Below are 23159 nucleotides of genomic sequence, written 5' to 3' on the forward strand. Positions count from 1 at the left end.
TGGGGAGCCCCATGCAGGACTTGATCCCAGGACCCTGGGATCGTGACCTGAGCCAAAGGCAAATGCTCAACCACTGAGCCACCCAGGTGCCCCAGAGAACACTGTTTAATACAGACTCACAGAGCCTTTTGGTGGCAGCTCCCTGGGCCCAGTCCCTAGTGTGTCCCGTGGTAAGAGCCTCGTGTTACACTGTACATGCAATGTGACTGCACCATAGGAAAGCAACCCTGAAATTATAAAAGTTGGAGCTTATGTAGCATGCCTGGCACATTCACCTATCCTCCTCTCTGGAGGGAGACACTTTTACTTTGGAATGTAAACAAATCTTCTCTGGGGAGGGAGGAAAGTCTCTAGTTTCACTGCTTAAATGTATGCAAAGAGGTGGTAAAGCTGTAAGGCAATGCCCTATCTCTAGCTTCCAATGCATGTTTAGCATTTGTACATCCTTTAACCAACTTTGTCAGGGCTCTGTGCTCACAAAACCTCAACCATGGAGAAATGTGAAAATATTCATGAAGAATTATCTCCCAACATTGTGTTTTCTTATTTCTTAATTTGCTTTTGAGCAAAGCTAACCTTTTAAAACAAAGTAAAAAGAGACAATTATTTTTTTTAATGATCGCTGAAACCAGATTAGTCCATTCTGATAGCCACAATCACAGCCAGAATAAAAAATAATAGTGAAACCGTAACTACTAACATTTACAAAGTGGATTACTTTCTGAAAATATATAAAATATAATTGTCACTAATTAATGGCACATATAATGCCACTAATTAGTGGCACATATAATGCCACTAATTTTTTGTAGAATATTCAGAGCGGTGTACTTATCTATAAATTATAAATGAAAAAAAACAACTATGATTCAAGAGATTAAACAACCTGCCAATGATTATATATTTAGCTACTTAGGAAATGTCTTAGCTTGAGCTAATATACCACAAACTAGGGGCTTAAGCAACAGGAATGTATTTTCTCACAGTTCTAGAGGCTGGAAGTCTGAAATCAGGGTAGCAGCATGTTTGGGTTTTGGTAATATCTCTCTTTCTGGCTTACAGATGGTCACCTTCTCCCTTTGTCATCACATGGAAGGGAGGAAGAGAGAGAACTGCCTGGTGTCTATTCTTAGAAGAATGCTATTCATCTCAAATCAGGTCCCTACCCCTATGACTTCATTTAACCTCAATTACTTCCATGAGTAAAGACCTTATTTTCAAATTCAGTCACATTTGGGGTTATGGTTTCAACGTATGGATTTGGGGGAGTACAAACATTCAGTCCATAACAGTGGACTGAATAATAAATCAAATGTTAAGATACCGAATCTAAAGAAGTTCCTGGAGTAAGGGAGAAAACCTCCTTGAGAGAGTCTTAGCAATGTCCCAGGGAAGTCAGAAGTGGCATATATACAGAGCTTTGTGATCTGGGCTCTAGTGGCTTAGGGACAGTCTAACAAGGCAAGGAATGGTATGACAAGAGGGCAAAGTTCCTAGAATAATGGTTTAGGATTAGTGGAAACGGACATGAGGGTCTTGACTATGAGTCTTGACAAGTAAATTATGGTGTAATGAGTACACTATTGGCTCTGGTGAGTAAACTGTTGTCTCACATAAATTGATCTGTAGGAATTTTTTAAAACAGGAAAATATTTATTGGAATAAACGACCAAGTGAGGTTGACATTGGTGGTCTACGATCTTATCTAAATGACTTTGAGATAGATGCTTTTGGTCTATATTTTGGTTTCAAATATGTCACCTTTTTCCTATACCATCCTTCTTCTTTAAAAGGCAAGGCAATTTTCTGCAGGTCATGAATGAGACATATGAGGAAGACAAAGAGAGCTATAAATTCTGTTTTCCTAATAAAGGGATAGCTATCCATATAATGTCTCTTAAACATAAAAACCTTTACTTGAGATTCTTTTTCTTGGAAAAAATGTGAAAATTAATATTTCTCATGTTTGAATAATTCTGTTTATAACTTCAGCAGAAACAGAATAAACATGAGACATTCAATAGATGTTTACAAATTTAAATCAATATCTTCAGTAAGAATGCTGTTCTAGGGACGCCTGGGTGGCTCAGCAGTTAAGCATCTGCCTTCAGCTCAGGGAATGATTCTGGAGTCCCAGAATCCAGTCCCATGTCGAGCTCCCTACATGGAGCCTGCTTTTCCCTTTGCCTGTGTCTCTGCCTCTCTTTCTCTCTCTGTGTCTCTCATGAATAAATAAATAAAATCTTAAAAAAAAGAATGCTGTTCTACTGTTATCAGCACCCAAACAGCACTGAAATTGAAAATAAACGCTAACAAGTCAAAAAAGCCCAAGAATTCTAATAGATTTATCCAGAAGCTGACAGAAATTTACCAAGAGTGAGGCTTTGCCAGAGGAAACTAGAATATAAAAATCTAGAGAGACTATGTTCAAGGAGGGTTTTAATAAAGGAATTGAACTGATGATATATGTCAATTAGCTGATCTCTTAAGGAAAAAGAAGTCTTAAAATTATATAATTTTAATAGATAGATGCAAATCAGATGACCCTCCCTAAAAAGACAAATTATATGTGTACTGTTTCAGTTTGTCAATATGTCCATGTTTTGCCAGAACCTAAACATTTTTAATATCTTAATTATAGAAGTGGAGAGACCACCACAGGCTTTCCTTCAGAAGATGCTACAAAACCAAAGTCCCTTCCTGCATCCTACCTGGGCACATTCATCTTATTTTTGCTTTTATGGATCAGATATTAGGATTGTGTGATAAGGGAACTATTCAATGAAATACTTGTGTAGTTAGGAAGGCATTGTTGGAAACAAGATATCATGGTTCTAAGTTTCCTTTCCATATGGAGTTTGTGGCAGGATTAATTACTTCTCCATAGCCATTCAGATTAAAGTCTGATAAGGATTAATTGAGAACATTATAGGGCCACTGCCTAAACTAGTTAGTGCCACAGGAATCTTTTTAGCAAAAATACATACATACATACATAACAAAAAAAGAAATCTTTTTAGCAGTGTAAAAATAATTCTTACATTTTAAAAACTTACCCATTTCTAAGTCCCTACCCTGGCAACCAAGCAAGTCATTTAAAAATCCACTTAAAAATATTAAGGAGTACTTAGGCATATTACATAAGGCAAAAATATTGAAGTTGATATGGAAATGGTTAATACTTGATATTAATGGCCTAAATTTTGAAAATACGCATGGAGTTAAAATGATATTATTACTGCTGCTCTTCTAAAAATCACCACCAAGAAAATGCAGTTGGAAAAGTCTACTTGTAAGACTACAAAAACTTTTTTTTTATGTCAAATAATGGAATTGTTTGGTGGAATAAGACGGCTCCCAAGTCCCTTGTCCTCTACTGCTTCCGAATCAGTTTCCTGTGGTGTGGGACTTCTCACCTCTACTCAAGATGTAAGCCTACTTTTGAGCCTTAGAGTCCATTACTTAAGAATTTGTCTTCCTCCCTCATAGAAGATAACCCCTTCCACACATCAGGGAGCAAATTCTTTCTATAGAGAAGGCATCACCACCAGTCTGAGTGATTTCTGAATGACGTGAGGCATTTCATAAATGAAATGTAAAGAATGGAACCATCTTGATTTTCTCTTCATAGAGGATCTATGAAGTCACAGGATCATAGAGGTCACAGGAGTTTGAAATTTCTGCTTCTATTGGCTTTTTGATAGACCTGACAGATTGCAGCACTTGATTTTTCCTAGCTTTTCTGCAGATATATAACTGCTTTCTATGAATGACCTACTTAAATTTGACTATAAAATAAATATGTATGAAGTCATTTCAATCGTATTGTAATATCTAAAAAATAATTTTTGGTAATATACTCCACTACATTTTTCTTTAATAAAACTCTGGAATACTGTAACCTTGAAAATCCTTTTCCCCTTTACTATGCCTGCATAATTTTTGAATTAAAGTCCTGGGGTTTAATAATATTTTTGCTTTTAGAGTTTATCATCAATCATAATCATTTCTCCATTTCTCTACTTCATGAATTTAAATGCCATGTTAGCAATTGCTGTTTATCTTTCTTTCAAGACTTAGTTTCCTTTTTATTAGTAAGTGTGCATTTTATGAATAACAATACATATTCAATTGCTCAGGAATCTGGACCATAAATCACAGTAAGTTGTCAAATTCGAATTTATATGAAGCTTACATTTAATAAGGGACTGTTATATATGCATATATGTCTGTGATGCTATGCGCAATATATTTTACATGGACTGGCTCATATTTACCCTTTAAAAGCACCATGAGAAAGGATAGCTTAGTTCTAAGAATATTCTGCGCGAAGTATATGCATGTTTTCAATAGATTGGCAGGCATATATTTTTGAAGAGTTCTAAGCTTGAGAAATGAGTTATTCAACTAAACTTGATTCTGTGTATATTTATTCCTTCCCATTTCTTTCCCCCTCCTTCTACTGCATCAGAGATCTAATAGGCTTTTGCTTAACAACTCACACATATTTTAAAATGCAGATTCAAATCTAATATAAGTTTGAGTTGGCAGACATATTCTGCCTATATTGAAATTTTATCTCTGGAATGAAAAAAATCTTAGCAATATAAAAGAGAAAAATAAGAACTTTTTTTGCATAGAGAAAACATTTGAATAGTGACAATCTGATACTTGAAATTTTGGAAAGCTACATAATAAAAAAATGCAAATATCATTGCAGATATGACCTGCTGCTGAAGTATCCCCCTTACATTTGACTTTTAAAGACTAACATAGTATAAATGCATAGCATCACACCACTGACAAATCATCTGCACATAAATGTAAATATTCTCTTAAAGATTTAAAAATTGTAACTCCTATAAAGGCATTACTAATTTGTGATAAATAACTTTAATAATGGCAACTATTTTCTCATGTAGTAGAATATGACATAATTCATTAAGTAATTAATGATGATTCATAATCCAATAAAAATAGAAATTAATACAGGTTTATTTATCTCTAAACAGATAGATGATAGATGTGCATTGCAAACTGCTTAAGAGAAAAATTAAGGGTAGATAGTAACGAACAAGAATATACAATAAACACATTTTTCATGAAAAGCACAGGGTATTTCCAGAGTACATGACAATAACTCAAACTAGAAAGCTTAGTAAAGATTTGAGTAACTGCTCTAGTAACCTGTTCATATTCAGGAGGGATCCTATTGATGAAATTCCCAAGACTTGATAATCTATTCATCCTTTGACTCTCAAATAGCATGAATGTTCCTGGATTCTCCAAAAAGAGTCTAATTTCCCTTCAGAGTTCCTTAAATTCCCAATCCAGGTGGCAGTATTTAAGCATCAAAGTAAAGTAGAAGTTATTACCATAAAAACAGCAAGGTCAGCAGCATGAAGTCTGGTGTGACTTGACCTTCAGGGAGTCTATAAAGGTGGCTAATGTCCATAAGGGACAGAGAGAGATAAGCACAGATATAACAGGGTGTTGCTTAATATCTATAATCAAATGAGAGATGAAGGGGATCCCTGGATGGCTCAGTGGTTTAGCGTCTGCTTTCAGCCCAGGGCCTGATCTTGGAGTCCCCGGATCGAGTCCCACATGGGGCTCCTGCATGGAGCCTGCCTCTCCCTCTGCCTGTGTCTGCCTCTCTCTCTCTCTCTCTCTCTCTCTCATGAATAAATAAATAAATATCTTTAAAAACAAATGAGAGATGAAGAATGAGTGAGCAGCAGGCAAGGTCAGCTTCTCTAATAGAAACTCACAGTCCTATGCTCCTGTGCAAACCGGAGCCAATTCTCAGACTCACAGCATACTGACTAAAAGGGAAGTCTGAGGTTCCCATCAGGAAAGTAAGTGTATATGGTAGAAATTACCTTAATCCTTCCATAAAAGTCCTTAAGATCACTTTTCTTTATCTATTTAATTTGATAATCATGTACTGCACTGGGGAAGGAAGAATGAACATTTTTACATAAATTTAACTATATGTGTTTTTAAAGCAGAAAAGTAAAACAAAAATAAAGTATAAAAGAGAAAAAGAAACTTAGTTTGTAGAATTCCACCACCTTTTAATTTATGATCTTATTCCCCCAAATCTGTATGAGACGGGACTCATGAATCTGTTATTTCCTGTTTCAATTCCCATGTGCTTTTCACAGTGTAAGCATCTCCTACTGTGCTCCTGGGGGTTCATTCAGTGTATTTTTGACACATTAAAACATATTTCTCTTACAGTAATGCTTTTTTTATGCCCAAGCCATAAAGTTTATCTTATATTTAAATAAAGAACAGTGATTTGATCCAATGCTTTTCTGAAGGAAAACTGGCTCTGTTGGGATTTTGAGAGATAGTGAAGGGGGTTGGTCTCTGACACAACAATTTTTGGGGAAATAGAATAGTATGGTTGACTCTATGTAATGTCCATCTTTCTGCATAGTTTAGAACCCAAGCCATACAGACTCACACTTAAGAACCTAACTATAGGGCAGCCTGCGTGGGTCAGCAGTTTAGCGCTGCCTTCAGCCCAGGGTCTGATCCTGGAGACCCAGGATCGAGTCCCACATTGGGCTCCCTGGATGGAGCGTCTCCCTGCATCTCCCTCTGCCTGTGTCTCTGCCTCCTCTCCCTCTCTCTCCCTCTCTGTGTCTCTCATGAATAAATAAATGAAATCTTAAAAAAAAAAAAAGAACCTAACTATACACATGTAAAAAAAAAAAAAAAAAACCCAGTCGTTCATAATAAGAGCAAGATAGGGAATAAGTAGTAAACTAGGAAACAAGAAGACAGTTGCCCTTTGGAGGACTAAATTTTGGTAGGAAAAAAATAATTAACGTTCACACAAAACCCAATAAAAGAGAACAACTTTTGGTTAGTATCCTGAAAGAAACAGGCAAACTAATGCAATAGAGAACAGTTGAAAGGATGGAGTAGACATGGTTATTTTAAAATGCAGTCATAGAAGAGGTTTCTGAGAAGGAGTCTTGCACTGGCATCTCAAGATTGAGAAGGATACAAGCTTAAGAAGAACCAGGGAAGGAGTAAAGGTCTGAGTAGGTCAGAAAAGGGAATAAACTATCCAAAGTTCCTGAGGCAAGAAACTTGACAAGTGGATAGAATAGAAAGACGTGATGCTGGAGTGAAGCTAACATGGAGAGAGAGAAGAGAATGAGGATGGACACACTTGTGCAAAACAAGTTTTCCAAGGTCTTGCAGGTCAAAGTAAAGAGTTCGGAATTTATTGTGAAGGCAGCTGTTACTCAACAAGCTGAAATGCATCCAGGTATCTGATGCAAATGTTGTCAGAAGCACAAGGTACACTTGACCAAATCCCAATAATAATGAGAGACTAACATTCTTTTATATTTTGATAAATTATTGCCAAAAATCTAAAGAATTTTGTATATTTATAACTATATCAAGGTGAGCATCATGGAGGAAACCTTACTGCTAGACAAAATGGTTCCCTAATAGTCCTAGGGTCAGCGACTTTAAAACAAATCCCAATAATGGCTGTTGGTATGTTCATTCTTTTTCTTGGGCCTTGTGATCACATTTTCAAATATTATTGACTCTCAGATTTCTCAACTCCACTCCTGCCAAGAAATTACCCTATTTCTTTGTTCACAGAATAAATTTAGAAAGACAAGGGAAAGAAAGAAATCATCAGATAAGAACTTCTAGGTGGTACACTACAAAATCAACCGAATTTTCTAACCAAAAATCCTACATTTATACTCTTCCTTGTCCTACTTCATAGATACAGTAGAGGACCTGGCCCTCTTAGTATCAATCCTCCTACCTGTGCTTAAAATCCCAACTCATCTGACATCTCCAGAAATACATTATTTCAATTATTCCTGTTCTCTCTTGTATTTTCAATCGACCCTTGAACAATGTGAGGGTTAGGGCACTGATCCCCTCTACCACTGACATTCCGGTACATCTTTTGACTCTTCAAAAATGTAACTTCTGTGGTGCCTGGGTGGCTCAATCAGTTAAGTGTCTGCCCTTGGCTCAGGTCATGATCTCAGGTCCTGGGATGTAGTTCCACATCGGGTTCCCTGCTTAGTAGGGAGTCTGCTTCTCCCTCTCCCTCTGCCTGCCTCTCCGCCTGCCTCTCTGCCTGCTTGTGCTTGCTGTCTCGCTCTCTCATTCTCTCTAAAATTAATAATTAAAGACTTAAAAAAACAAAAATGTAACTTGTAATGTCTACTGTAGCCCGGAAGCCTTACCCGTAACATAAACAGTCCATTAACACTTATTTTGTATTCTATATGTATTATATACTGTATTCTTACAAGAATGAAAGCTAGAGAACAGAAAATATTAGGAAAATCATAAAGAAGAGAAAATATGTTGATAGTACAGGACTAAATTTATTGAAAAACAAAAAACTTGTGTAAGTGGGCCTAAGTATTTCAAACCCTTGTTAATGGTTCACTGTACCATCTCTACATAACAGGATCCTTTTAGACACTCAACATTCTCATTACGGCCAAGAAGAAAAAATAAATCCTTGACCCCATATCTTTGTCCACCTACCATCTGATCTCTCTTCTCCATTTCACAGCTAAGCTGCTGTCAGAGTTGGCAGCACTATTGTCTATATTCTTACCTCCTGTTCTCTTCTAAGCACATTCCAATTCTAATCTGTCCCCATCATAACCCTGAGATAACTTGCTATTATCATCAATGACCTCCACATGTCGATGTGAAATAGAAATCTTCAGTGCTAATGTTACTGACCTTTCTGCAACATTAGTACAACAGACCTCCTCCCCTCCTTAAACCGCTCTTCCCTTTAGTTCCTGTGCTAAAGCACTATCTTGGCTTCCCTTTCTCTCCTTGAGCTCTTCCTTCCTGGCCTCATTTTTAGTCTCATTCAGTCTTGAGTATTATAAGGCTCAGTTCTAGGGTCTCTCATCTTTTCAGTCCTTATTTTCTTCCTAGGAAATACACATATATATTTTTAAAATTCACAGATGGCCTTTAATTTCTATTTCTAGCTCAAACCTTTTTTCTGAGTTTTAGTTGTATAAGAAAGAAGCTTCCTTCTTCACCCTTGAAAGATACCTTACATTTCATATGTCAAATACAAATTCACTGTGGCAAAAGACCCTACGATAGTCCAGATAGGTCGTGCCCCTAGTATTCACATCTTGTATTTCCTCTCCCTTTGAGTGTGGGCAGGCCTGTGACTTGTTTCTAGCCAATAGAATATGGCAAAGTTAAAGGGTTTTGAAAATGTAACAAAGGATACAAATCAGATGACTCTGAGTTAATCAAAAGGGAAATTATTCTGGATGAGCCTAGCATAATTAGATGAAAGCACTCTTAAAAGAGGGACTGGACCATAGGCAAGAGATACTCCTTGTTGGCTTATGAGATAAGCTGCTGTGTGCAGTAAGTACACATGGCCTCTAGGAACTGAAGGGAGTTCTCCAAAGGGCAGACTTCAAAAAAACCAGGGCCCCCAGCCTTACAGTCAGAAGGAAACAAATTCTGCTAACAATCTGAATGTACCTGAAAATACCTGGCTTTTTTGGATGTTAGTCTTAGTGAGACACTGAGCAGGGGATCCAATTAGGCTGTGCTCAGACTTCTGACCCAAGGAAAGTGTGAGATAATAGGTGTGGTTTTAGGCTACGTCTGTGATAATCTGGTACACAGCATTAAAAAGCTAGTACACTCTCAAACATTTCCTCAAGCCTTATCCTCTCTAGGAATACATTTTAGTGTGTATCACCACCATACTTACGGCAGCACAATCCAGGAAACTCGCTTTCTATTGTCACTTAGAAAAAGGAGAAAAATCCTCCTGGTCTGCAAAGCCCTGCAAAGTCTGGTTCCAACCCAGATCTCCAACCTCTTCCTTCCCATATGCTCTCTTGGCTTCAACCACAGTGGCCTATCTCAGTTTCTCAAGCCCATTGTGTAGCCTCCCAGTTGGTGTCCTGATGAAGGCTACTGCATATTCCTGGAAGTTTCTAGCTTTCTCGCTTACTTAAAAATATTTTTCATGTATCAGTTCAGTCACCATTTCTTCAGAAGTGCTTTCCCTACTTCTGTGACTAAAATAAATTATTTTGTACAAGCATATAATTGTGAAAATAATTTTTGAATGATTCTTTTATAGCCCCATGCTCTTTATGCTTAGTGCACCTAGGAAAACTGCACTATTCACCATTCCTTTTTTTTATGATATGTTTATTTATTCATGAGAGACACAGAGAGAGAGAGAGAGAGAGAGAGGCAGAGGCAGAGGGAGAAGCAGGCTCCATGTAGGGAGCCTGATGCAGGACTCAATCCCAAGTCTCCAGGATCACATCCTGAGCTGAAGGCAGATGCTCAACCTCTGAGCCACCCAGGTGTCCCACTACCCACCATTCTAAGCCTGTGTTCTAAAGCTAGGTTCTTGAACATGTCCACCTGTGCAGGTACACTGGGCCCTGAGCTTATAGTGACACTGCCCTTCAGCCATCTTAAAGTTCTTAAATGTTTTACAATGAGGAGCCACACATTTTCATTTTTCACTGAGTTTCATAGATTATCTAGACAGATATGGTCTCATATTCTTTTCCTTCTGCATTTTCCTTGAACATCAGAGTAAAACATTTTGTTTCCATCTACATTAATTAAGTCTAAATTTTAAAAATTTGAAATATTCTCTAAGGTATTATTTATGCATTTCATTTTTACTTCAAATTATTAAATTATTCAGATTTTTGAGAACATAAAAATCCTGCAGAATTTTGTCTTTTCCATGTAAAAAATAAAAGGCCTCCACTAAAGACTTGTATCAAATTTAACTTCTTTGTATAGACAAAGATGGGGTGGTAGCTGGAGAAAGGTATGAATTTGCTGAATGTAAAAACCCATTTAGATGTTACCCATATGTTATTGATAGATTCTGTTACTAGCCTTCATTGCTTATGAGTTGTCCAATTTCAATCAAAAAGTTGAAGTTTATTTCCCAGCAGATTCATGTACATAACAGCAAATTTCCTCAGAGTTCTCATTTTATTTTGGTCACTGTCCATTATGGATTTATGCTTATGCACCATTTGTATTTGCTAAACTAGAATTTCATATTCACAAATGCCTTCCTCTCTTAAGTAAGCTAATAGCATCCTATTAATTTTATGAACACTGTAGTCTCTTCTAATTTTTGTACATACCCTTTCTGAAAGATTGTCATCGGATTTTGTTTTGTCCGTATTGAAATATGCCATGTTTGGAAAGAAAAAAAAAGCAATATTTCCCCAAGATAACTTGGTTATGTAATTTGCTTTCAGATTTTCAATTATTAATCACACTTATCGAGTTTTTCAAAGAACTAAATAAAAAGCATTCCCCAGCACGAGCTTCATTTTCCCATGTAATGTGAAATTGCTTCAACTAAAGACATGTATCAAAAGCACTTCCCTTACCAATTAGTTTGGTAGTTACTTATTACATTGAAATTTAGATGTACTAATCAAATGTTTATTTTGTAATTGTGTTACATTAACCCTGATTAAGAATGTATTTATCGCTTCAAGGATTACATTAAAATGCAAATGCTACAACTGTTGATTGATGTTAAATTATATCTATCAAATAAAGCAATTACTAGTGAACAATTGATGAAAGTCTTTTTTATGTTATGAATTTATCACTTTATATGGAAGAAAGTGAATATATTGACTTTATTAAGAGTTCAATCATGGAAAATTAAATAACAGACCTATAACTTATAAACTTAAATTTTGTATATTCTAACATAAATCATTAAATTTATCACCAACTCAGTTTAAAAATGTTAAAAAAAAGGAATATTTATTGGAAATGGACACAGTACTATGGAACAAAAATATAATTCCCAACACAGATATTCAGACCCTTTGTTTCTTTGGCAATAAGAAGAGAAAGCAAAAATTATAAAGCATTTTAAAATGCATCATCTTAAAGATGCCTTAGGATCTTTGACAAAAAAAAAAAAGAACTTTAAAAATACCTTCTAACCACAAATATCAGTCTGAAAAGTTCAGCACTTTATCTTTAGTTCAACTGTATTGATAATAGTGTGACACTCTTGTTAGCCCTGTGGTTCGATCTAAACTAGGGCTCAAAACTCAGTTTCCTGTGACATGTTAAGTATATCATACTAAGTTCCATCTGTTTATTATTTTAAAAAATTAAAATTAAAATTAAAAAGACAATAACTCATGGCAAATTATTTCTTGGGCCAACTCTGTAGATACACGAACAACTATTACTCTTTGCAGGCATACTGGGTTCATTCTAACCTCCCCTCTTTCCTTATTTGTAACTTCTTTACTCACAATAAGAAATATGTCTCTCCTCTATACTGTTTAAAAAAAAAAAGCAGAGAGAGAGAGAGAGAGAGAGAGAGAGAGAGAGAGCTAGTGAGAGAGAAAGCAAGGGTGCGGGATCCCTGGGTGGCTCAATGGTTTAGCGCCTGCCTTTGGCCCAAGGCATGATCCTGAAGTCCTGGGATTGAGTCCAGCATTGGGCATTCTGCATGGAGCCTGCTTCTCCCTCTACCTGTATCTCTCATGAATAAATAAATAAAATCTTAAAAAGAGAGAGAGAGAGAGAGAGAGAGAGAGAAAGCAAGGGTGCATGTGCAGGGGTAGGGGGTAGAGGGAGAGGGAGAGAGAGAAACCCAAGCAGGCTTCATGCCCAGGGCAGACCCTGATGCTGGGCTGACTCACAACCCTGAGATCATGACCTAAGCTGAAATCAAAAGTCAGATGCTTGACTGAGTGAGCTGCCTAGGCACCCCTGTAATATACTTATTCTTAAAACCATACCACACACAAACTAGTTTCAGAATTGGTAGCCCTATGAAAACACATTTACTGACTAAAGTACAATGCTTTTGGTGTTTGGTCAAAAATCAATTCCCAAAGTAACTTAAAGGAGCTCTGGTAATCCTACCATTTTCATAAATTATTTATTTCTAATGCAATTAATTAGGGTCATTTATCTAATTTGCTACAATCCTGTTTTCATTCCCCCACATCATGTTTTTTTTTTTTAAATTCACATATGGTGAAATTCATTCATTGTGATGTATATTTATGAATTATAATGAACTATGAATTCTGAAAAATGCATAGTTCTGTATCTACCTAAACAATCATGATATAAAATAGTTTAATTAGTTTTTTAATTTTTTTGTCCTACTATACCACTAATGATAGTTTTGTTTTCCATCTCATCATTTTATTTTCCAGAATTTCATATGCAAAATCATACTAATATGTGGCTTCCACAAAGACAACAATGTCAAAGATTCCAAGTATTATTGTGGATTTGTTTCTCCATTGAATTTTATCAGTTATTTTTTCATGGGTTTGGGGCTCGGCTGTTAGGTATATGTTTGTTAAAAAATTTTTTTCTTGGAAAATTGAGCCCCTTTATCATTTTTTAATGTTCTTCTCATGTCATGTCCCCTTGTTCTCAAAACATTTTGTGTATCAATATAGCTACTCTAATTTCTTTTTCGGTTAGTGTTGCATGCTATATTTTTTCCATCCTTTTGCTTTTAACCAACCTATGCTTTGATAATTAAATTGCATTTGTTGTAGAAAGTGTGTAGTTGAACTTGCTTTTCTTTTTTTGAGGGGAGGGGTGTCTGACAATCTCTACTTTTACACTGTCTCCTTATATCTTTCATATTGACTGTGATTATTGATATATCTGGATTGAAATCTATCACATTGTTAGTTTTGTATTTGTTTCATATGTTCTTTTTTTAATGTTCTCTACTTATTCCTTCTCTATTTTTATCTGTATATCTATAATAATTTTACAGTTAGTTATTCACTATGTACATTATTATTGAGTCTATCTTTAAATAATATTATACCTCTTCTCTGCAGTGCAAAGATCCTATACTTGTATATTGCCTTTCTTCCCTCTCCTTCATTTGACCTTTTTGTCCTGCATTTTATTTTTACCTATCCATTGAATGCACATTATATTAACTATTTAAAGAGATCATTGAAGGCATTTCCTACTGAGTAGTGTTCTCTTTGGTATTTCCATTTGAGTCTTTCCTACAATTTCTACCCCTCTGCTGAAATGATCCATATGCTCCTATATTTTGTCTATCTTTTCTATTACAAGCTTTACCAGATTCATTAATCAGTGATTTTTACATGCTCTTTCAGATAGCTCAAACATCTGTGTTATATGTGAGTATGATTCGGTAGATTAAATGGTCTTTGGGGAGTGTCTTTGTTGTTGTTTTTGCCTTTGTAAATGCCTCATAATATTTTGTTGAAAACTGAACATTTTGCTTAAGCAGTAGAAATTGAGGTAACTAGCTTTATGCTTGGAAATGACCATTTTGGGGATGCCTGGGTGGCTCAGCTGTTGAGTGTCTGCCTTGGGCTCAGGGCATGATCACGAAGTTCTGGGATCAAGTCCCACATTCGTCTCTCTGCAGAGAGCCAGCTTCTCCCTCTGCCTGTGTGCCTGCCTTCTCTCTGCGTTTCTCATGAATAAATAAATAAAATCTTTTTAAAAAAAAAGGAAATGACCATTTTCTTCTGCTATACATTTAGTGTGGGGGTTGCATTATTCTCCCAAAGAGTTGGATTGGCTTTGAGGTATACCACAGGCTTCAACGTCCTTCTAGCAGCACCTTGGGTTTAGGATGGTGACTGGCTTTCCAAAGCATTTCTCTCAATGTCCATTCTATCCTTAGCATTAGGTCTTTCCTTTGGGCTGTGTCTCAGAGTCCTCCTGCAACTATCACAGCAATATCGTAACATTACTTCTACTTGACATTTGCTAGCCTGATGGTGGAAGCTAGAGAGGTATTCTCTGAGTCTCTGACTAAGCCTGGGTTTTAAGCAGCCACTGTGACTGTGTTAATGAGAGTGTGGCATTCTCTAACACCCCTGGTCCCTCCTTCAGTTCTATTTCTTGACCCGGTGGTTATTCCTGTCTCCTCCCCAGGGATTATGGCCTTTTTGGTTTTTGTTTTTGCATTCCTCTCTCCCAGTTTCCCTGAAGCCACTACTTTTTGTTGCCATTTCCCCAGAATATTGGTACATTTCTGCTTCAGAGAGATAAGGGGGAAGAGAGAAGGAAGAATTTTCAGTCACTGCTATTCCCCTCTTTCAAGCCTCCACTTGGTAACTTTTTCATGAGTTCAGTCTCCCCAGAGTGGGACCAGTTATGGGAAAAAAGCTGGCCAAAATGTATGCTTCTCTTCACATTCTCTGCAGACTGCCCTCAGACTCATCACGTCTTCAATGATTCTCACTCAATTCTTCTCAGTCCAGCTAGCTTCATTATCCCAAGTTAGCAAGTGTTTGCATCTCTCTTTTACTACTGGCACCTGTCTATCCCAGATTGCAGTTAGCTCATCTTTCTGATGGGTTCACAAAAAGCTATGGCAACTTGTAGCTTATCTGGTTTGTTTCCTTTTGTGTGATTATCTGCTGATCTTTTTTAGTTCTTTCAGTTTCCCAGGGGAAACTAAGATAAGATCGATTTTGAAAACCACATAATTCATTATTTAAAAAACCTTAAAGCAGAGAAATGGAAGAAGGACATTAACATTTACTGGCAACTGTAACATGTCAGACACAATGCAGGCTAAGTGATTTGCATATGGCATCATGTTTAATTTTTATAATATTTCCACTTTACAAACCTTGTGAAGGTGAGAATACTGCCAAGACAGTCAGAAAGCAATTGTGTTTGTTGCCCTTATCTGTCTGAACGGTAAATGTTGTATTGTGCCCATGGCTGTTATCTTTCATGCACTAAATGCCCAGTGACCATAGCTGTTAACTTTCACACACAAAAAATGGAGGAGTCATGACAAGGCTTATTCAAAAACAATGTATTATTAAAGCATTTAAATATAGTAAGGGTGTACTGCTAATTTTATTAGGGATTTGTCCACTAAAATACTATTTGGTAAAGCCAGAAATACTATAGGATTCAGTAGACAGTCTGAATTGAAATCTCAAGTCTTAGACTATCACAAAATATAAAAAATGAATAGCCAAATGACACATAGGTTAGTTTTCTCTCTTCATCTTTCTTCTCTAACACATAGTTATCAATTTTTTACCTACAAGATTAAAATATAAGGTGTATGAATTAAATCTTGCATATTAAAGACATTTAGATATTTTCATAATATGACAGCAAAAGATTTTTGTGAGCCAGTGAAGCATATACTGATTTTCTAGTTACCTCCACTGAAAAGTCAATTGTGTTTACAAAAAAATAAAAATGAACTTTATGGTGAGTGCTTTATCGTTTGTCTTTCAGCTCTACTAGAGTTGTTTATGTAACATGTATTTGAGAATACATTGCTATACTTTCAACATTTTTGAAGTTAGATAATTCTCAGAGATTTCCTCTAAATCTGATGCAATTTTTATAACCTAACAGTTACAGTGTTTCTGTTCTGAAGATGGACGAATTTAGAAATGTTCCAGCTGTCTATGAAACTCAAATTGCTTATTGGAAAGAACTACGTGACTGGATTTTTCTTCAAATTCATATTTAGGGAATCAGACATTGAGATATCTTAACACATAAAGATTTTCAGCATACAGAAATATCTTGACATTATGTTGAGTGCTAACATTAAGAATAAAAAAATATCCAATATTTTCCAGAATCATGAAGTTAACACATTTGTTTAGTAGTAGTCTAAGTTGAAAGAGTCAGAAATTCTAAGAATTTCCTTTATCACTATTTGTAGTTGCCTGAAAAATGGTCCCCCCAAAGCTATTCACATCCTGATCCCTAGAACTTGTGTATGTTACCTTATATGGCAAAGTCTGTGCAGATGTGATAAAGTTAAGTATCTTGAAAATGGGGATGCTATGATCTAAATGTTTATGTCCTCCAAATTTATGTCCTTAGGTCGAACATGATGGTATTAGGAGGTGAGGCCTCTGGCCAATATTTAGGACATGAGAGTGGAGCCCTCATGAATGGGATTAGTATTAGTATTCTGGTAAAACAGACCCTACAGAGCTCTGTAACTCCTTTTATCATGTGAAGAGACAGTGAGAAGATGCCATCTTTGAACCAGAAATGAGTCCTCATCGGCTACCACACCAAATATGCTGGCACTATGATCTTGGACTCTCCAGCCTCCAGAACTGTGAGGAATGAATTTCTCTTGATTATAAGCCAGCTTATCTGTGGTATTTTGTTACAGTAGCCCAATGAACTAAGACAGGGGAGATTATCCTAGGCTATCCCAATGGGTCTGGCATAAATGCAATCATATGTATCCTTATAGGGAGACAGAAGGAGATGTCAAGCACTTACGTATGCACACATGCATTAGAGGGCCATGTGAATACAGGCAAGGAGATTTGAGGATTCTGGCCTTGAGGATTAGAGTGATGTGGCCAGAAGCCAAGGAATGCTGGCAGCCACTAGAAGATGGAAGAGGCAAAGAACGGATTCTCCTCTAAAATCTCTGAAGGAGTGAAACCATGATAATACATTGATTTGGGCCTAATGGTATCGATTTCAAACTTCTGGCCTTGAGAACTGTGAGAATAAATTTGTGTTTTTTAAATAACAAAGTTTGTGTTAGTTCATTATAGCTGCCAGAGGGAACTAAAACACTATTTAAAAAATAACTTTATGTATTCAAAGCAAACTCATCTATAAATATTTCAAAAAGTACCACTGGTCTGAATTAGCCTGCAATATTGGCCTGCTTTCATTCTGCTAAGGAGCATATATAAACTTAGAATACTGCTATAAGCATCCATATGGTTGATAGGTAGTTGATGATTAGCTAGACAAAGTAATTGCAGTTTACTTGGAACAAGAATCGACTTGGATTACATCTCAAATAGGAAAAAGAAATCCTACTGCCTTTAACTGTAGTTCAATGATTATATAGTCTCATATTGCTTCTTGAACATCTTGTTCTATAAAAAATGATGCTTTTACAACTATCATGTCAATATTTTCCATTTCCCTTCACAACTTGTAATGTAAATCATGTGAAACTATAATCAATATGTTGTTTGCACTGACCTCATCATATTAAATATGAAAACAGAATAGTAGTAGTAATTGCAGTAAATAAAGAGTACTATGGAATTAAAGGCTCTGACAATATGATTAAAAATGGCATAAATTCTAGCGGCATCTACCTACAAACTAATTAGCAACAAAATATAAATGATGTGCAGGGAGGGTTGAAAAAAATCTACTTTGTTTTCTTAATATCCTTCCAAATGAATAAAGATAATTATAAATTGACTATTTTCCCTCTTGTGCTCAAGAATTGTTCTGCTTAGCTGTTTATCAGAAGAAGGACATCTGAAACCATTTCTTTTTTATTACCATTTTATTTATTAAAATGAACCATAATAATACTGAAGGCAAGAAATGAAAATGATAGCAAATAATTATGAAAATTAAATAAGATAGAATGACAGTATGATGACATTAGGACATTGTACTACAATGAAACTCTCTCCTCTGAGCACCTTTTAGGAGAATGCTTTTCAGATCTGAATGTGCACTCAAATCACCTACAGATCTCGTTAAGATGCATTTTCTAATTTAGTGGGACCTGAGATTCTGCATTTCTAATTCCCAGATGATGCTGCTGCTGGCCCAAGGCCCAGGCTTTAAGTAAAGAAGTGTTCAGGATATGAGAAAGAAGAGTCCTATTTATCCCTTGTTACCTCATGATCTAAACTCAGTATGCAAATATCCTTGTGTTTCAATTTAAATGGAGCCTCAAGTGGAACAGCACATAATCAACGCCCACAAAACTATATAACAAGTGTTAATTGACTCCCAGTTCTCCTCATGTTAATTAAGATGCAAAGGTATTATTTAATTTCAAGAGAACAGTTCTTCCTAAAACCTCATGAATCCCCACAGCCTGAAGTGAACTTTCAGGCAATTCTCCACTGAATTGCCTCTGAACTGGCCTTAGGAACCTCCCTATGACCTTAAGAGGTTGTGGGGTGAAAACTCCAAACAGGCCTCTGTGCATCGCAAACTCTTTAAAATGAAAATGATTATCTCAAACTGTCATTGGTGTTAACACTGATTCTCATTTTATTTATTTAGATTTTATTTAGATTCCTAAACAGAAAGGGGGAAAGATACAAACCTTTACGCAATATACAGCACAGCAACTTGGGTCACAGGCTTTTTAAAATTTTCATTCTGAATTTGACACAAATTACTGTATCTGAGTTTAATGAGCAAAACACATATTATTTAACTTTTATGAAAATAATATAGGGAAACCTATAGCACACCAAGAATATGTCTTATTTTTGACATCCCTTGTCGAAGTTAGACTAGTATCATAGGCACAATGAGTATTAATGTCAAAAAACCCTTAAACATAGTGCAGGCTAGGAAATATTGGCCAGGGAGGCTACTCAATAGATTCTCCTTCTCTCAGTAAAGTATACAAAGAGTTTGAGAACCAGGAACAGAGCCCAGTTCTTCTGTGAATTGCTCCTGAGTACTTTATTTCTGAGCTAAACAAAAACTTCAAATTTGATTCTTTACTGGTTTACCAAACCTCTAAACTAAGACATGTCATGCACACACGGAAATTTGCAATAGATACAGATTCCTAATTATCAACCGATCTCCTGTCTGACAGCACAAACTTGAACCTCCCCAATCTATATCACAGCACTGTATATTAAAAATAAGATAATTTGTAATATTATAGTACAAAAAGCACTTTGTCCAGTGTATTAATGTATAATTATATTAGAAATTTTGAAAATTTCCCATCAAATATTGAGGGTAAATGAGATTACTTTGAAGCAGGGAGTCAAAATCATATCATAAAGCAAAGAAAAGAAACTGCTAGCACTAAATCTAGGTTCATTCAGGTAACAGCTGATAAATACTTGTCCATTATATTCTTTTCCATTAGTCAAATTTGCATAAAGACCATCATATACTATGAAACTTTTCAGACATAACATAAATAGTAAGATAGGATGAGTTATGCTATCATAAAAATTAACCCTGATATGTAAGCAGCTTAACACGGCAAGTTTATTTTTCACTTTTGCAAATTCTCAGATGTTGTCAGAGAAAAGAGGCAAAGGCTCTCCAGGCTCTCTCTCAGATTTAATAATGTATTATATCTAGAATTGTGTTCATTCACTATGGTTCTAACACTTTACTACTTGAAACCATGGCAGACAATTGCGGTTTAAAGGGCAGATTGCATAACTCCATCCTGGCCTATTTCATTAGTAATAATATTACTTCGTTAGGAAGACAAACAAAAATCCATGACAAATGCTAAATTGAATTATATGACAGAGAAAAAGGTTCAAACTGAGATCACTCTAGGCAAACTAGGATGTTTAGTCTTTTGATCCTAAGCCATTGATAATTTTTTATGTTAATAGCCATAATAATAACCAAATGTCCATTTCTTACTTACTGTAACCAGCATTGCTTATCTTCAACCATTATTATTACTCATTCCTTCTTTGTAATAAGCATATTCCCCTTATGATCATTTCTTATCGTCTATGAGTCTCCTTCCTTTCCTATTGTTTCCTTCCCTTGAGGGGAAAAGCATAGCTTTGGTATTCTTCAACTGGGGGCAAAAAATTTAGTCAGGGTACAGAACGTGAGAAAACAGAAAACATTCTTGCTTACCCCAATGATGAATTCTGTCCTCCTCTTTCTTCACAACCTCAACTGAACACAAACAAATAAATAAACAAACAGGTAAGATATAAACTCTTTGTGTCTCTAGTCATTAGACCACATGGCTTCTATTAAAAATTGCAAACTGTAAAGTGAAAGGCCCACAAACTAGTTAAACTGTTCCTTCCACAAACTAGTTAAACTGTTCCTTCCAAAAAAGCAAAACAAAACCAAAAAAAAAAAAAAAAAAACCACTGTTCCTTCCCAGAATCTTACACATACACACTTGATAATCTACCCATTCCCGAAAATAATAAAAGCTTATTTTAAACTTTGTGTAATATTTTTCAATCTGAAAATAGTTTATTCAATAAAACTAGTTTTATTACTAGTTTACTACTATTGAACTAGTTTATTCAATAAACTAGTTTCTACCCTTCATTAAAAGGATTTTGGGGCACCTGGGGGGCTAAGTTGATTAAGCATCTGCCTTTGGCTCAGGTCACGATCCCAGGGTAGTGGGATGGAGCCCTGTGTCAGGCTTTCTGCTCAGCAGGGAGTCTACTTCTCCCTGTCTCTCTGTACTCTTTCTCCCATAAATAAATAAATAAATAAATAAATAAATAAATAAATAAATAATAATTTTTTAAAAGGATTGCTAGTGTAAACTATCAACAAAACAAGAAGGCATCCTACTGAGTGGGAGAAGATATTCTCAAATTATATAATCTATAAGGGATTAATATTCAAAAAATATAAAGAAGTCATAAGGTAAACACCAAAAAAATAATAATCCAATTAAAACTCAGAGGATCTAAATAGAAAATTTTCTAAAGAAGACATATAGATGGCTGACACTTGAAAATATGTTCAATATCACTAATCATCAGGAAAATGATCAAAACCACAATAAGATATCATCACAAGCCAGTCAGAATGGTCAATAGCAAAAAGACAAGAAATAACAAGCATTGGTGAGAACACGAAGAAAAGATAACTCTTGTGCTGTTGGTGAGAATGTAAATTGGTGCAGCGACTATTGAAAACAGTATGGAGGCTCCTCAAACAATTAAAAGTAGAAATACCATATGATGCAGTAATTCCATACTGGATATTTACCCAAAGAAAACAAAAACACCAATTCAAAAAGTTATTTTTGCAGGGCTATTTACAATAGATATGGGAACAACTCAAGTGTTCATCAATAGATGAATGGGTAAAGAAACACACACACACAGAGCCTGAAATATTACTCAGTCATAAAAAGGAATTAAATCTTGCCATTTACAGCAATATAGATGAACTTAGAGGGAATTATGCTAAGTGAAAGAATCAGGGAGAGAAAGACAAATATCATATGATTTCACACATGTGGAATCTAAAGACAAAACAAACAGAAATAGAAACAGACTCATAAATACAGAGATAAAACTGGTGGTTGCTAGAAGAGAGGGAGATAGGGTGATGGATAAAATAGGTAAAGGGAGTAAGAGGTACAAACCTCCAGTTATGAAATAAATAAGTCATGAGGATGAACAGTACAGCATAGAAAGTCAATAATTTTGTACTAACTTTGGTGACAGATGGTAACTACACTATGATGGTGAACATTTCATAATACTTCTATGTTGAGTCACTATATTTCATACTAAAATTAATAATATTTTATGTCAACTACACTTCTATTTATAGAAAAGATCTTTAGTTAAAGAAAAAGGAAGATATAAAGTGAGTATAGAACACTTCATTCCATTCCTGTCAGACATATAGTTTAAAAAATCCACTATGAAAGTTATTTTATTAATGATATTCAAGCTATTCAGGTGGTTGCAATTCAGAATACTCCATTGAGATATGATCCATGCATAATGACAACTGCTTTTAAGATAATTTGATTCAGGTGTACTCTACTCTGATTGTCATAAAATTACTTTCACACAAGCCCTAACTTAAGGTTGGGTGGAAGATACTGGAATCAAGGAAAATAATTGAAATAATAAGTGATTTTAATGACTTAGGTTTCAGAGTCTAGAGGCGATTTAAAGACTTTAACAGTACCAGCGTCTATCAAATTATTAGTTAGGCGGCTTTCACCACACACTATTATACAATTGCTCCTAAGGAAACATTAAACCAAATCACCAATATTGTAAGATTTAGATTGTATAAATGTTGAAAAATTATTTTATACATAATTCTAGAATCTAGCCTACTTTGGCAAATATTATTTATAAAAATATTTTCCCATAAGCTCTTTTTTTTTTCCCCATAAGCTCTTAATATTCCTTTTCACTCTTGTACATCATCAAAGCTTCTCTACCTTTATGGAATCCATTCTGACATTGTGTGTATATGTATGTAGAGTGTATGTACTTTGATATTCTTTCCAGAGATCATTTATTTTCATACCTGTATTAAGAATAAATTTAACACTTCTACCTCAGATTGCAGTCCATTTATCACTTCCACTCTTCGAAAGACAC

The 23159-nt window shown here is 35.5% G+C and overlaps 1 long non-coding RNA gene across 2 annotated transcripts in view; it reads right to left on the minus strand.

Moving 5' to 3' along the window:
* Positions 1-23159, minus strand: part of LOC144293761 (uncharacterized) — a 394465-nt gene that overhangs the window by 310191 nt on the left and 61115 nt on the right. Inside the window, exon 2 of one of the 2 annotated variants that reach the window (XR_013361013.1) lies at positions 20686-20727. The exons of the other annotated variant lie outside the window; for it this stretch is intronic. This is a non-coding gene — a long non-coding RNA (uncharacterized LOC144293761). The remainder of the gene's footprint in view (positions 1-20685; positions 20728-23159) is intronic. 2 annotated transcript variants of the gene reach the window in all.

This window comes from Canis aureus, chromosome 22 (genome assembly GCF_053574225.1).
Source record: "Canis aureus isolate CA01 chromosome 22, VMU_Caureus_v.1.0, whole genome shotgun sequence".
Taxonomy (NCBI): Eukaryota; Metazoa; Chordata; class Mammalia; order Carnivora; family Canidae; genus Canis; species Canis aureus.